This window comes from Alligator sinensis, unplaced genomic scaffold (assembly GCF_000455745.1).
Source record: "Alligator sinensis unplaced genomic scaffold, ASM45574v1 scaffold93_2, whole genome shotgun sequence".
Taxonomy (NCBI): Eukaryota; Metazoa; Chordata; order Crocodylia; family Alligatoridae; genus Alligator; species Alligator sinensis.
In genome coordinates, this window is record NW_005841854.1 from 1,169,863 (window position 1) to 1,183,837 (window position 13,975).

At 43.8% G+C, this 13,975-nt stretch overlaps 1 long non-coding RNA gene across 1 annotated transcript in view; it reads right to left on the reverse strand.

Annotated features, from left to right (window-relative positions):
• Positions 1-13,384: 13,384 nt before the first annotated feature.
• LOC112551623 overlaps positions 13,385-13,975 on the reverse strand; it is a 37,155-nt gene continuing 36,564 nt past the window's right edge. Inside the window, exon 3 of the long non-coding RNA XR_003095923.1 lies at positions 13,385-13,609. This is a non-coding gene — a long non-coding RNA (uncharacterized LOC112551623). The remainder of the gene's footprint in view (positions 13,610-13,975) is intronic.

Sequence of the window (13,975 nt, forward strand, 5' to 3'; positions counted from 1 at the left end):
CCCCCCCCCCCCCCCCCCATTTCAGATAAACTTTCTAGCACTGGAACACTGTAGCTGTGGCAATGTCCTCATTCTGAAATTCCTAATTACTTTGTTTTTGTCAAAATGAATTCAAATAAAATAAAAGGCCAGTTCAGATTAAGTCAACCTAGCAGTTTCGTAGAGCATGTCTTGTAGGCTATTGACGATACTACATTGAAGATTTGCCTGCTGTGTGATGCTGAACAATACATTTCCTGTACCCCTGCCTCTGCTTCCCTGTGGGCGCATGTACACAAGATGCTGTGTTGCCGGAGCAATGAGCTACAGGGATGTAGCTCATCGCTATGGCAGCGTAGTTTCAGCAGGCGCTAACCATGATGCCACTGCTGCTGCACAGTAGCAACGAGCTACTGCGCAATAGGGTAGGAAACGACCCGTGTGCCACTGGAACTGCACAGTACTGGCAGCTACTGCACAGTGGGACGCACATGTAGATGCGCCCCATCTGTAAAATAACACTCCCCCACTTTAAGAAGCTGCTGTCAGCCCTGTGAATGAGGCACATAGAGAAGAATTAATTATGCACAGCACAGGGTGTGTCTACATGAGACTCTGTGTCTCTGTAGCCATGAGCTACAATGGTGTAGGTCATGGCTACAGTGATGTAGCATCAGCGGGTACAAACCGTGACGCACAGTCATCTAACACTTTAGTGCTAAAGCAAGTGCTAAATGACTGAGCCATAACAACTGCACAGTCAGGCACACGTGTGGACACGTCCCCTGATAGCAACTGCACATTACCTTTGAAAAAGCCACCGCTATGGACTGGAGAGGTCCCAACGCTAGGGTGAGAAGCAATTCAGTCTCCTTGCCTGTTCCGTCCTCAAATTTCCAAGCAGCTAGAAACTTGTGCTGTTATTCTGAGATGAGGGCCTCTTCCCCCTAGAAACTATATTGAGATTTCCAATTTATTTCACATAGTTGACAAAAATGGTGGGAGCCTCTAGCGGCTACTGGTCCCGTTGGCTGAATTTGAACTGGCAGATGGCTGTATGTCACAGTACTAATCACTGGCTCCCTCCCGGCCTTTCAAGAAACTACTTGCAGAACCCCAAATTCTGTCTCCTCAAATCTGATATCCTTTTTCCTGTGGAATAGTTAAAGTGAGACAACAAATTGATTGCATTGTTTCTGCTGGACAGGAGATTGGTTATCCTTTTCCTAGACAGTGCTAGGTAAGCAGTTGATTGTATAATCACAGTTTATCATGTGAATATCCCAGTAATATAACAAAAAAATCTGTAGGATTTAAACATGCATAGAGATTAATAGAAAGTATTTTTAAATACCGTAGCAAAATACAAATGGTAAACAAGAAGTTGATTAAAACCAAAAAATACCAATCAACACACACTATTGCAATGCTGCTGCTGCTTATTACTTTTCAGAGAGGATAAAAATTAACTTCTGCAACTTCAGCCAGGAAGCAAGTGGTACTTTGAACTCTGCCATCTGGATGGTGGAATTTGTATTTTCATAGCCTCAGGTTACAGGTTAACCCTGCCAATTTTGATTACTTGTAAAGATAGCTGGGCTCTCTGAGTCTTTTGTAGACTCTGTCACTTGGGAGGATTTCTGCAGAGCAAAATAAATGCTCAGAATACTGGTCATCGTTGTGAGGACATTTCAGGGGGAGGGAGGCAGAAAAACAAGCAGTTGTGACTCGTCTAAAATTATCCTTTTTATTACAAGAGAAGGCGTTGCAACATGCGCTGGAGAATTTGCCTCACACTGCAAGTCAGCACAGACAGGAAGGCTGAGATCTATCTTCTTGGTAATGGTGGCAATCAAGCTGGAGCATGCTCAGCAGACGAAACCCAACAGTGATGACAACACAATCCAACTCCATCTGTTGATGTGTTCCTGCCCCCCCACCGCCCCTTGGGCACATTTCCATCTAGTCTTGCAAGCAGCTGGATCAATTTACTCTAGCCTACAGTGCATTGCACAGGCATTGACTGAATTATTACTCATGGAAATCCCCTCCGTCCTTTGAACAAGGAATCAGGTAGCTTTCAAGCCCCTGACAATTAATAGCCTTTGGTTTGAGGGAGAGTAGTGCAAATATGCTGGAAGCTATGGGTTTCAAAACAGCTTGCTTAGTTTCTAGTAAATTAGAGGGAGTAGGTGGTTGAGGTACATAGTAATGTTATCCAATACAGTGTGGTCTTCTTCATTGACGTCAGTAGAGCATTCTTCTCTTTTTCTCTGAGAGAGGCACATGGAGGTTAGCTTTGTGACAGAATTATGTCTCATCTGCTTAGAGAACCTCCATGTTTCTATTAATAAAGCAACTGGACAGATTCTGCCATAGAGTAAACTAGTTGCACAAAAATATACGCAAGTCATTTCAAAGGAGGAAAAAAAAAATCTGTTGGAAACAGAGCGTTGGGACTAACCGTACATATTTCTCTTCATTGTGCATGATTAACTGCTGTGACTAAGAGCACACTCTTCCTGTGGCTAAGAGCACATCCTCATCTCAGATTTTGCTTGAAATAGCGTATCTGACTCTGACCCTCCCCACAACAGCACTGGCTTCCTGGTATCTATGACTGTATTTTCCCAATCCCACAGTACTTCCCTAAAACAGTGGACAGGATTCAGTATATGCCGGCTGTCAGCTTTATGCTCCAAATCGAACCAAGTGAAGTTGAGCTGTAAATTGTGTTAGGGTTTACAGCTGAATTTTCAAAACGTAGACTTCATGTGTGTGTTTGCAGGACTTTGCCCATGCAATCAGCTGCACGCCAACTAGCAGGGATGTGCACAGCCCCAGAGATATGTGTGGCACTTGGAAAACTGACAAGTCCCTGCCCCAGGAAGTTTGAAGTCCAAGTAAAACATGACACTATGGTGACCTGATTTTCCAAGCTACAAAAAAACCAAACCCATAAAATAGTTCGCTTGAAGTTTTTAGGGTTGCAAAACACTTGCACAAAAGACAAAAGTACATTTTTTTTAAGCATGTGCTAGTGTTGCTAATGCCAGCATTTGACTCAACAGAGACACATGCATACTTCTGGAAGTGGAGAATTCTTCCAGTAATTCAGCTTTCATCATGAAACACAGAGCAAGTTGTGTTAATATTCACTTTGAACAACGACATAGCTTTGATCAGGCCCACACTCATCTGACTTTTCTCCTCACTCCGTTCACCTCATGAAAACACTCCACAAGGCATTGCCTAGTAAAATGAGCAAATTCTGTTCACCATAGGATTATGTCTTGAGCTAATATATTTTAGGAACTCCAAATTTCATACATTTTGAAAGATGAAAAGATAAAGAAGGTGTTCTGAATTCCCATGGGCAGCAAGATATCATATGAAAAACCAGGACTGCCATAATAAAACTAGTTTATACGGTTATTTTACTTAATAAAGCAAGGAAGGTCAATAAAAGGTAGATGGAGATATGGAAGGACAAAGGTAATGTCTGAAAGTGAAAGATCATGCAAATGCTTGTTATTATCTAGGAAATTTAGCAGCACTGTTCTTTAGCGATTGTTTAATTGAACTAATAAAATTGAAATTTTGAGAATCATACCGAGAATGAAAGCTGGGAAGAGACTCTCAATCCAGGGCCCTTTTACTAAAATGTAATACTAGAATTTATTTTAAAAGCTTAAATGGAACTAATATGAATTTTTGCAGAAAATCTGCACAAAAATTGAAAGGTACTGATGGACTGAGTCCAAGTGAGGATGGATGTGAGGACAGATTGATTGAGACTGCTTTGAAAATTGTCTTTCAAGATCCTGCTCTGCCTTTATCTGCAATTTCTTAGAGAAACTGAGGCCTAGTGGTTAAGAATTGTCCATAGCTGCAAAGCAAGCAGTTTGTAACACTAGCACAGCACTCAGCATCTCAAAGCTTCCAGTCATGAGTGCTAGCCACTAGACCATATTCCCATCCGCCTAAACTGTAAGAAGTTGCTGGTACTTTCCTTTTGCCCCCAAAAAGAATCCTGTAAATCTCAAAGCAAGGAAAGTTGTTTATGAAATACACAGTCTGCTCTGCATTACTTTCACCTTTTAAATGATTCCTCTCCTGGTTTTAAACTAATTCCATTCTACACTGACAGCCTTACGGCGCGTCTACATGTACAATTAATGTGCATGAATAAACTCCGGGGCATACTGCACTGTAGTTTATTTGCTTGCAGCACATGGAGCCCAGTCAGAGCAGCCCAAACTAGCAGGGGATCTGGGGTGGTAGGGAAGGGGGGTCAGCCTACCCTAGGGCTGCTCTGACTATCCTCCGTGTGCTGTGGAGGGAGTGGCTAAGGCCTGAGGGTGCTTCAGTGTGGTGCTAGTCAGCAGGCAACCCCTGGATCCCTGCCAGCCCAGGCTGCTCCGAGCGAGCTCTACATGCTGCAGATCATCTGGCTAGGGTACGAGAGTGCTTCAGCGTGGGGGCTGCCTGCCAGCTAGCCCCGCACTGCAGCACCCTGTGCCCCGCCAGCCGGGGCAGCATCGACACGTGCACTACTGTGCACAAAAAAATTCCACAGCAGGGTAGTACTTGTATTTAAAAGTTAGTACTTGTATTTACATGTACCACCTTGCTTTAGAGTATATTAGTTTTGTGCACCCTAATAAGGGCGCGCATGTAGATACTGAGACGTTTACTGCGCAGTCAGTCAACTGTGCGGTAAGCGTTTTGTGTAGATGCACCCTTAGATAACAGGTGTGTGACAGTTTGAAGCCATATTTGTGTTATTTTACCACCTCATCACATGAAAGACTAAGTGAAGAGATCATCTCTTTGGCACTCTGTACTTTTTAAACAATTATGATTGAGCACAGGATTTAAAGTGCAGCTGTGGCCAGAATGGGTCGTGATATGGTTTGCCCAGCCACGTTAGATAAAGTTAAACCTTTTAACAGCCAGGTTAAAAAAATTATTTTGGTGCTGTTACAATTAAGTTATGAAACATGATTTAATCCTAGTCACACGGACCAGCAAAGCTATCTTAAAATACAACCTGACCACAACCAAATGTAAACAGTACTTAAGCTTGGGTTTTAAGTTCTATGTAAAGAGGTTACAAAGATGAGAAAATAGCTCAGTTTCCTCAGCTTTTGCTGAGATTGCCAAGTACAGAGTGGTTTTATGATGTCGGTGCTGGCCCACTGGAAACCAGATTGAAACTGCCAGTGCATTTCTCCTAGGCCACGGAAGAGCCAATCGTTGGTCAGGAGTTTGAGTCGGTCAGGGCCTGGGCTAAGCTAGGTCACAAACCTTGCAGAGAAGGGCAGAGTTCAGCTATCCGGGGTGAACAGGCTTTTAAGGGAAGCCGCATATGGCTGAATTGGAGTGAAAAAAAATTGTAGCCTACTAGCTAGTCTCTGAGTAATCCAAGCCCCCTTCTGATGTACTTTGTGCACATCTTTTGCTGACTCTATCTAACTACAGTGAGAGGCAAGTAAAATTACAGAACTAAAGGTTTGTGTATCTCAGCATATAATCATTATGTTCTTCTACTTGTTACAAATACATCAGTGAATTATTATCATTATCATTGCTGTCAGCCTTTACTCAGCCTTCAAAGAGATTTCCAAGATAGTATTTTTGTGACCAAATAAAGGTCAGTGTTCCTGCTATGATAAATCAGAGCCAGTTAGGAGGCAAATTCAGCTGACAGAGTCATCTGATCTGTGCAGCTGTGCACAAACCCTGAACTAGTTCCCCTCTTATATCTCTTTCAGGCTAGGCATGAAGTTTGGACATCTGTTAGTTCCTGAATTACAGTGTGCATAGCAATAACGGCCATACTCTGCTCTGGTAAGCTTGTGTTTATTATTTTCCAAGTTTTGCATCAACTCCAAACATAAAGGGACCATGACATCCTGTCCCTGAATCTTTTAAATGCAGCTGTGTTTGCTGCAAAAATGAGGGGTGAATTCATGTTCAGCCAGCCTGCTCTTCTAAAATGCAGAAACATGAAGTTTGAATTTCCGTCTTTGCTATAAGAGTCACTTTCCCTTCTTGAATCTTCTGCAGTTTCGATAAATAACATTACACTTATTAGTAGTTTTACAGAACTGAATAGCAACACCTTCTAACATGAAAGAGCCCTAAGACACATACATTGACCAGATACAGGAATCGCTTCATCAGAAACTGAAGCGCTGTTTCCTGTAGTGAAGCAGCAGTTATTTAAGTATACTGGAAAACTGAACAAGAGTTAATAGGATGAAGTGAAAGGTCCCTTTTCCAGCTGAAGAGGCAGGAGGAATATATAATTCAGCTAGGAACACAGTGCAGCCTTCCTGCAACCTTAGGGAAAAAAGTGGTCTTAATAACCACCGGGGCTGGGACAGAGTACTTTCAACAGCACAGTGCTCCTCAGTGTGTAATGTGGCTCAGTTTAAATACTAATTCAGTAGGAAGGATGATGCCCACTGGGTCCCCAATGCCACTCTCTGCTGTACCTTTTTGGTGTCATACTAAACACATAGGCATAAATAGCAGTTATACATGCTTTTAACATGTATTGTAATGCAAACTGGAATCCCTGTAGAGTTTCCTCAACCATCTTTTCTTGGCCTCAGCTGGGTTCTCTGCACTTCCCTGTGAGAAGACTACTGCCCTTTTCAAAGGCACTGAATCATCATGTGTAACGGCTGTCTGATGAAGCAGGAAACCACAATGTGCCAAACCTAGAATGAACAGCATGGTGTGCTTGCATTTCTGTCCAGACTGTAAGATTCCACTCTGCAGAGAGTGATCAGATCACATCAACAACAGGGGCCATGGGAATAGCATCATGACAAGCCATGTGTTCTGACCTCGCCACTGTCTTCCCAAGAATGAGGTTTTTAATCCTCCCTCCTACATTCTGTCACAGGCAGCAATGAACTGTACCACTTTGACCTTTTCAGAGAGGTCCATCATTTGACTGGCTGGACATTTCTCTTCTGCCCTCTATGCAGCCTCACCAGTAAGAAAGAGCTGGATTGACCAGCTAATCAAAATAGAGTCCCCTCTAAAGGTCAGAGTGGCACAGTGTGCTACTGTCTTTCACAGAAGTAGCAGGCATGAAAACTCTGCTATCGCCTTCCCATGACAATGACTGTAATTACCACTTGAAAACAGTACAAATGTAATCCTATTAATACAACAATTTTGAAATTGTATTGCTGTGGTCTAAGATGCTGTTCTGAAAGGCACTAAGACTATCCGACACAGTTTCCGCTCCAAAGTAGATTAGGAAGAATTCTCATCAGAAGCTGACTTTTAAAGCCAACTGCTTTCCAAAGCTAATTATTCCTGTATTTGTAGGGCTGAAGTCTCATGGTCATAGTAAACCATTTGGGTCTATTTAAAAGAGCCAACAGAGATGATAGGACCTTTGAAGTTTCAAAGGAAAGGCAGATCAAAACTTTAAACATTCTCCCCCTCACCATGAGCTACTAGGAAGCAAACCCATTGCTCAAGTATTCCAGTAAAATATTTGAGAAGTTCTGCATAGTTGGCATCTCAGTCTATATATGAAGCTTTATAAAACAGGTAGTCCAGACCTAAATTCATCACAAGCTTGTAACTAAATAACCCACTGATATTTTAAGTGTCCTCTCAGATATTATTCTTTAGAAGGTCTCTTTGTATCTATAGAAGTGTAAGTGTTTAAAAAACAGTATAAGGCGGGGGAAAAACACTACAGAATTGTCCCATGTGCTGGTTCACAGCTTTCATTCCAACAAATGTTTAGCAAACTACCAGTTTTCCCTCCTTGGGTGTTACAGTGCCCCCATCTGAACCAAAGGCAGAAAGAGTCCGTGCCCTGAATTTGCTTCCAGAAGACTAATTTCCCTAAACCCTGTGCCTTTTCTCTGCATTTCCAGTTCCACCACCTCCGCCCCCCCCATACCTCAGGTGTCCTGTAGAAACCTCAGAGGGCATTCATAAGTGTATCGCTTCTCACCATGCTCTATGTAGACATTGCTGTGGCTCTCATTGTCACAGTATCTGCGTGACTCACAGATGTTAACAAGTTTATGTTACTCCTACCTTTAAGACCCAGAAGACTTCCTGCCCCCAATTTACAGGACAATTCTAAGGAACAAAGACACTGAGTGTGTCTACACATGCATTTAAGTGCATCTAAATTTAATGTGCATTAGCTTAATGCGCATTAAGTGGGTTTAGGCAGGTGTCTACACATGCAGGCGTTAAAGCACATTAACGCTCTGTGTGTGGACTGAGTTGGGATTAAAATTAGTCCCAAATCAGTCCACACACACAGCGTTAATGCACTTTAACATGTCCACATGTTCATTAATGAGCTGCAAGTAGCCTAAATTTGTCATTTTAATGCGCATTAAGGGCACGCACATGTAGAAACACAGTCCTTAACGTGCATTAACTTAGGCTAATGCACATTAAAGTGCCATGTGTACACACATCCACTAAGGCAGAGTTTAGTCCCCTAACTCCACCTAGCTTTTTTGGATCTCAGCCTAAATGACTTTCCCAAGACCACACAGGAACTCTGTGGTGCAGCTGGATCTCCATTTTGCTCCTGGATCCCAATTTTAACTGCAAGATAATCCTTCTACTACAGCTCCTGGACCTGGGCAGAAGTCAGAAGCACTTGTGCAGGGTTCCTACTGTTATTGTTGTAAGACTTTCCTTCCAATCTGACTGCAGACCTCCAACCAGGTTACATACAGGCTCATTGATACAGGACATCCCAGGTACACAGTCCCTGTGGGACACAGCCACAAAAGTCACAGACTTTGTGGAGAGAGATGGCTGTGGATATGACTATTTTCTCTTCCCTTTCCCATACACAGCAGAAAAGGGGGGTTGGTTAGTTGAAGAAGCCAAGAAACAGATTCTCTGAGCAGCAAGTTTCCATTCCATTTCTCATAAATGATCTGGATTCAGGTATCAGAAATGGACTGGCAAAGTTTGCGGATGACACCAAATTATAAGGAAGCGCGGTCACTCTAGAGGATAGGCTGGCAATTCAGGCCAACCTGGACAGGCTTACAGGTGGGAGGATAAAAGCCTGATGATATTCAACATGGAGAACTGCAAGGTGCTCCACCTCAGGAGAAAAAAAACTACATTATACTTATAGGCTCGGCAGTGCTATGCTCACTAGCACCATGACCAAAAGAGACTTGGAGCCTTTGTACACACCACAAAATTGGCCTTTAAAGCAGCTTAACTGCGCTTTTGCACCGCTTTAATGGCATTGCTGTTTACACTGTCGGCAAGGTATTGCGCGTTAATGGCGCTGCTGTTTATACTGTCAGCAGCATATTCCACATTAAATGACTTAGGGACATAGCAAAATAAAACATGTCAGAGATGTTTTAGTTTGCTACCTTAGTAGCCACGGAGGGAAGCACTGGGCCCCGTGCAGCCCTGGGGCTGCGCAGGCAATCTGTGCAGGCAGCCCAGCAGCAGCCCATGCAGGAAGGCTCCACTGAAGGAAAAAAAAAAGCGGCAAGCCTGATCTTTTTTTTTTTCTCCCCAGAGTCTGCCTGCCTGCCTGAGCTGTGCAGGGGCCTGGTGCTTCCCTCCACAGCTGCTGGGGGGCTGGAGCTTACCTCCACAGCTGTGGTGCCCCCCAGAACTGCCCGGGCCGGGTGCCTGTGGGCAGATGCCACCTGGGAGGCACCGCCACCGTCACCGCCACCACCACAAAGGGAAGCACTACCCCCTGGTCCCACCCTCCCCAGCTCAGGGACCACTTGGCTTGCCAACAGCTCGCCCCTGCCTCCCCCCATACTGGAGAGGCAGATAAGGATCGGACCTGACCCTTGTGTACATGCCACAGGGGTTTACTTCAGTTTAAATTGCTTCAGTTAGGGAAAATTAAACCGAAGTAAAACCCCATGGCATGTACAAGTAGCCTTGGGGGTCATGATTGACCACAAGATAAACATGAGCTACCAGTGCAATGCTGTAGCTGGCAAAGCAAATAAAACTCTGGCTTGCATCTACTGATGCATCTCAAGAAGCCCCAAGAAGTCATTCTCCTGCTTTACTCAGTCTTGGTGAGGCTGCAGCTGGAGTACTGCATCCAATTCTGGGCTCCACACTTCAGAAAGAATGTGGAGAAGCTTGAGAGAGTCCAGAGGAGAGTGATTCACATGATTAGAGGTCAAGAGAACAGGCCTTATGAGGAGAGGCTGAGAGGCATGGGACTCTTCAGCCCAGAGAAGCAAAGGCTTAGGGGGGACTTGGTGGCAAACTATAAGTATATAAGGGATGTGCACCAGGAACTGGGGGAATGTCTGTGCATCAGGGCACCCCAAGTGAAGACAAGGTCTAACTGTCACAAACTGCTGGAAGACCATTTTAGACTGGACATTAGGAAAAACTTCTTTACCGTCCAAGTCTCCAGAGTCTGGAATAGACTCCCCACAGAAGTGGTGCAAGCACCTACTCTGGATACCTTTAAGAAACACTTGGATGTTTAACTTGCTGGGGTGATCTGACCCCAGCTGACTTTCTACCCCTGGGGCAGGGGGCTGGACCTGATGATCTCACAAGGTCCCTTCCAGTCCTAATGTCTATAAAATCTGTTAAATCTATTCAGAAGCTAAATGGCTTTCAGTAAGGGTGGGCATGGCTAATGGTGCTTGAAATAGTGCTGGTCGTCTTCTTGCTGATCTGAGAGAAGACAGAACAGCTGTGAACAGGGCAGCCAATACAACATGACTGCAAAGCTGTCTTGCTTTCAGTGCTGGGGTGGAGGCTGGCGACAAGCGCAGAGGCCCCTAATTGCTGCTGGCTGGGAATCCAAGGGGCTGGGCAGGGGTTCCCACAAGGCTCCAGCATCCACAGGTTTTCCTGTGCACACCCCTGCCTACACTGCGTCCATGCCAGCAGCATGGACTGGGGGAGAAGCTGTGCCTAACCATAACTCATACCACAGAGTTCTGTGACTAATGTGTTCCCCTTAGTTAATTTATACAACAGAGGGGAACAGAGAGCGCACAGTGCGCATCAGGATAATTCACCTGGCACCAAAACACGGCCACCTGTGGGATGAGGCAGCGGCACAAGGCAAACAGAGGTGTAACTCCAGCTCAGGCACTCTGCCCTCTGCAAAGGGGGAGATGCTGAGGCAGAGCAAGCACGCAATCAGATTCCAAAAGAGCAAGGCAGGACACTCCAGGAGAGTGCCTGCTAGAAAGAACAAGTGGGTTGGGCATAATAATGATACCAAATCAAGTCACTAAAAAGCCTGGAAGTAATGACCAGTGCCTGAGGAGTAGGTACTAGTGTGATCTTGGCCAGAGTAAGTCATTCATCTAGTGTTTTAAATAGTGTAGTGTGAGCACCCTGAAGAAGAAATGAGTGGAGAAACACAGGCATTCAGAAGGGGCTTTTCTGTCCTGTTGGCTGAATCACTGTCTGCTTACACACAGCAGCTGCTGAATGGTGCACAGCATTGCTCATGTAGAAAGTGTGGAGGGAAACCTTACTGGTTGAAACAACAAGGGAAATATTGGTCAGCCACAATGCAGTTACTTAAAGTATTTTGAAAAATGAAAGGAAAGCAAAGGAGCCAGAACACTACTGGAATCTTACAAGACTTCTGTTGGAGGAACCTTTGGTTTAAAGTATAGAGTTGCTTAAAAAAAAACAACACAGACAACAAGCGTTTGTTACATAAAGTTTGATGAAGTTTAGAAAAATCTCATGTAGCTCTAGTTTTCAGTTGCATGTGTAAGACAATGCCATCTCCTATGACTCATCACCTCCACAGGGTCATTCGGGGTCACTGCTTCAAGACTGGCTTGGAGGGAAGTGTGACATTTAAGGCACAGACAGAAGTGCAGCTCCCTGGTGTAACCAAGAATGCTTTGCAGGAAGTGTTCTGAGTTATAATGATCCCTCAGACCAAACAGAAATTCATTGTTGGTTCCAGTGGGAGGGGAATCTAGCTGCTGGCTTCAACCTGCAGCCACTTTCCCCAAGCAATGGGCCCTCCTCCCTACCAGTCTGTGCTGTTTTCAGAATGGGAGGGGAAAGGAAGCAGAGGGAGCTCATTCTAGGGGTTCCCCAACCAGCACTCCCCCTCCCCACCTCAGGAGGGCTCCAGTACACCCACCCCACCCTCCAGTGGGGGCTGAAAAACCCCAGACCAAACTCCCTCCATTCCCTTTCCCCACTCCCATTCTGAAAACAGTGACAGGCTGGCAGGCAGCGCAGACACAAGTTACAGAAGATGCTCTATTCTGATCCGTCTTCATCTCAACCCTCATGCAATAAGGGTTCAGATTTTTGTCTGATAGGACATTTTTAAGCGGTATGTAGCCGTGCACTTGCATCAGGTTGTGGCTATAGACTGCTTTCTATGGCCAAATTGGATGAAAATTATCAGTTCTGTCTGTGGCCTTATTGAGTCATCCACACCACTTCCTTCAACACCTGGAGTTTTCCTTGAAGGTCTCCCATCTAGACGCCGAGAACTTGACTGATATTCAGGCTGAAACACAACACGGTTCACTTTCAGTTTTTTTTCTCAGCAGCCCTGCTGCTCCTGTTGAAAGTATGATGAGTGATGCAACAGCCTCCAGTACAGAAGCAGTTTCAGTGTGCAACTAACATGTACAATGCAAGAGCAATTTAAAAGTAATCAGTCATCTGTTACTTTTCCAAGGAGTTAATCAGCAGCATGTAACTGATTTCCCTTTAGATCCAGTAATCAGTGATATGATGATTACTTTTTCAAAGCAGTTTGAATCCATCATATATCCTGAACACTGATCGACCACATCACTGGTGCTTTTGACATCACAGAAAGATGTGGCTTCACTTCCTTGCCAATCCCAAATCCACAGAGCAATGGCTACAGAATACATCTGTACTGTACTCAGTGGGCTAAGAAAAAGCTCTTAGACTGTCAGTCTGGAGTAGGCCATGGTACTACTTATGGAATTAAGAAGTTCGCTGTCTTCCAGAGTTATGGCAATTCAGAAAGGCATAATACTAAGCCTTCCAAAAGTGAATGGTTTAAATGAAAGATTGCAAAAAAAAAAGAAATGAGTTTCTGTCTCTGTTATTTTTGTTTTTAAAATTATATTTAATTTATTGTTACGCATCTATCTTACTCCTAAGTCTTCTCGGTGCAAAAGAAAAACTTGAATAAATTCATGCTCTGCAAAACTATTTAAGCTAAGAGAACTTTTTGATATTTAGTCTATTAATAAAGTGAAGGGAAAATTTTTCCACCTTGTATCACAGAAATTGCACAATGTCCCGTATCCAATCCAAGAACATTTGAAGTGTTGTTCTTTTTTTTGTAATGTTCTTTAAAAAAAAGACAAATTTAGACAAAATAATTCAGCTATATAAAAGCATAATCTTTATTAAAAACAGCTATGGTTGAAAAGGATTGGCCATTTCAAACATCCTAGGTTTTATCTGTAAATTTCTTTCTGAGTTAGGCATCTATTAAAATGTGTACTTGGACACAATGCTACACTGGAGTATTTAATCTGTACAAAAAGATTAAAAAAGGCCCAAATATTGGTTCTTGTGTTGGAGAAGCTAAGGTGGGGTCTTGTTCAGCAGATGATTTTACCAAACCCTGCAGAAGGTGAAAAGAAAACAGTTGTTATTGTTGTTGTTGTTTTTGTTAATATACCATTTCTGCATGATTCACTGCAATTCAGGAAAAAAGCAGTTGGGAAAAAAACAGAGATTGTGCAGCAGCTCACATTCCCTTCTGTTTCACAAATAAGCCACAGGTCTCAGACGTTTATATTCCATTGCACCATGGCATAGTTTTCAAGCCTCTACATAAAGCAGAAGCACCATGTTTTGAGGACTTTGCACAAGCTTTCCCTCTTCCCACCAGCCTGCCACAGCTCCATGGAGCATATTCTGAGGAGTACATGCTAAAGACATCTCCCACAGTGATAAAGCAGCAGTGGGACACATGGCATCCTGCTGA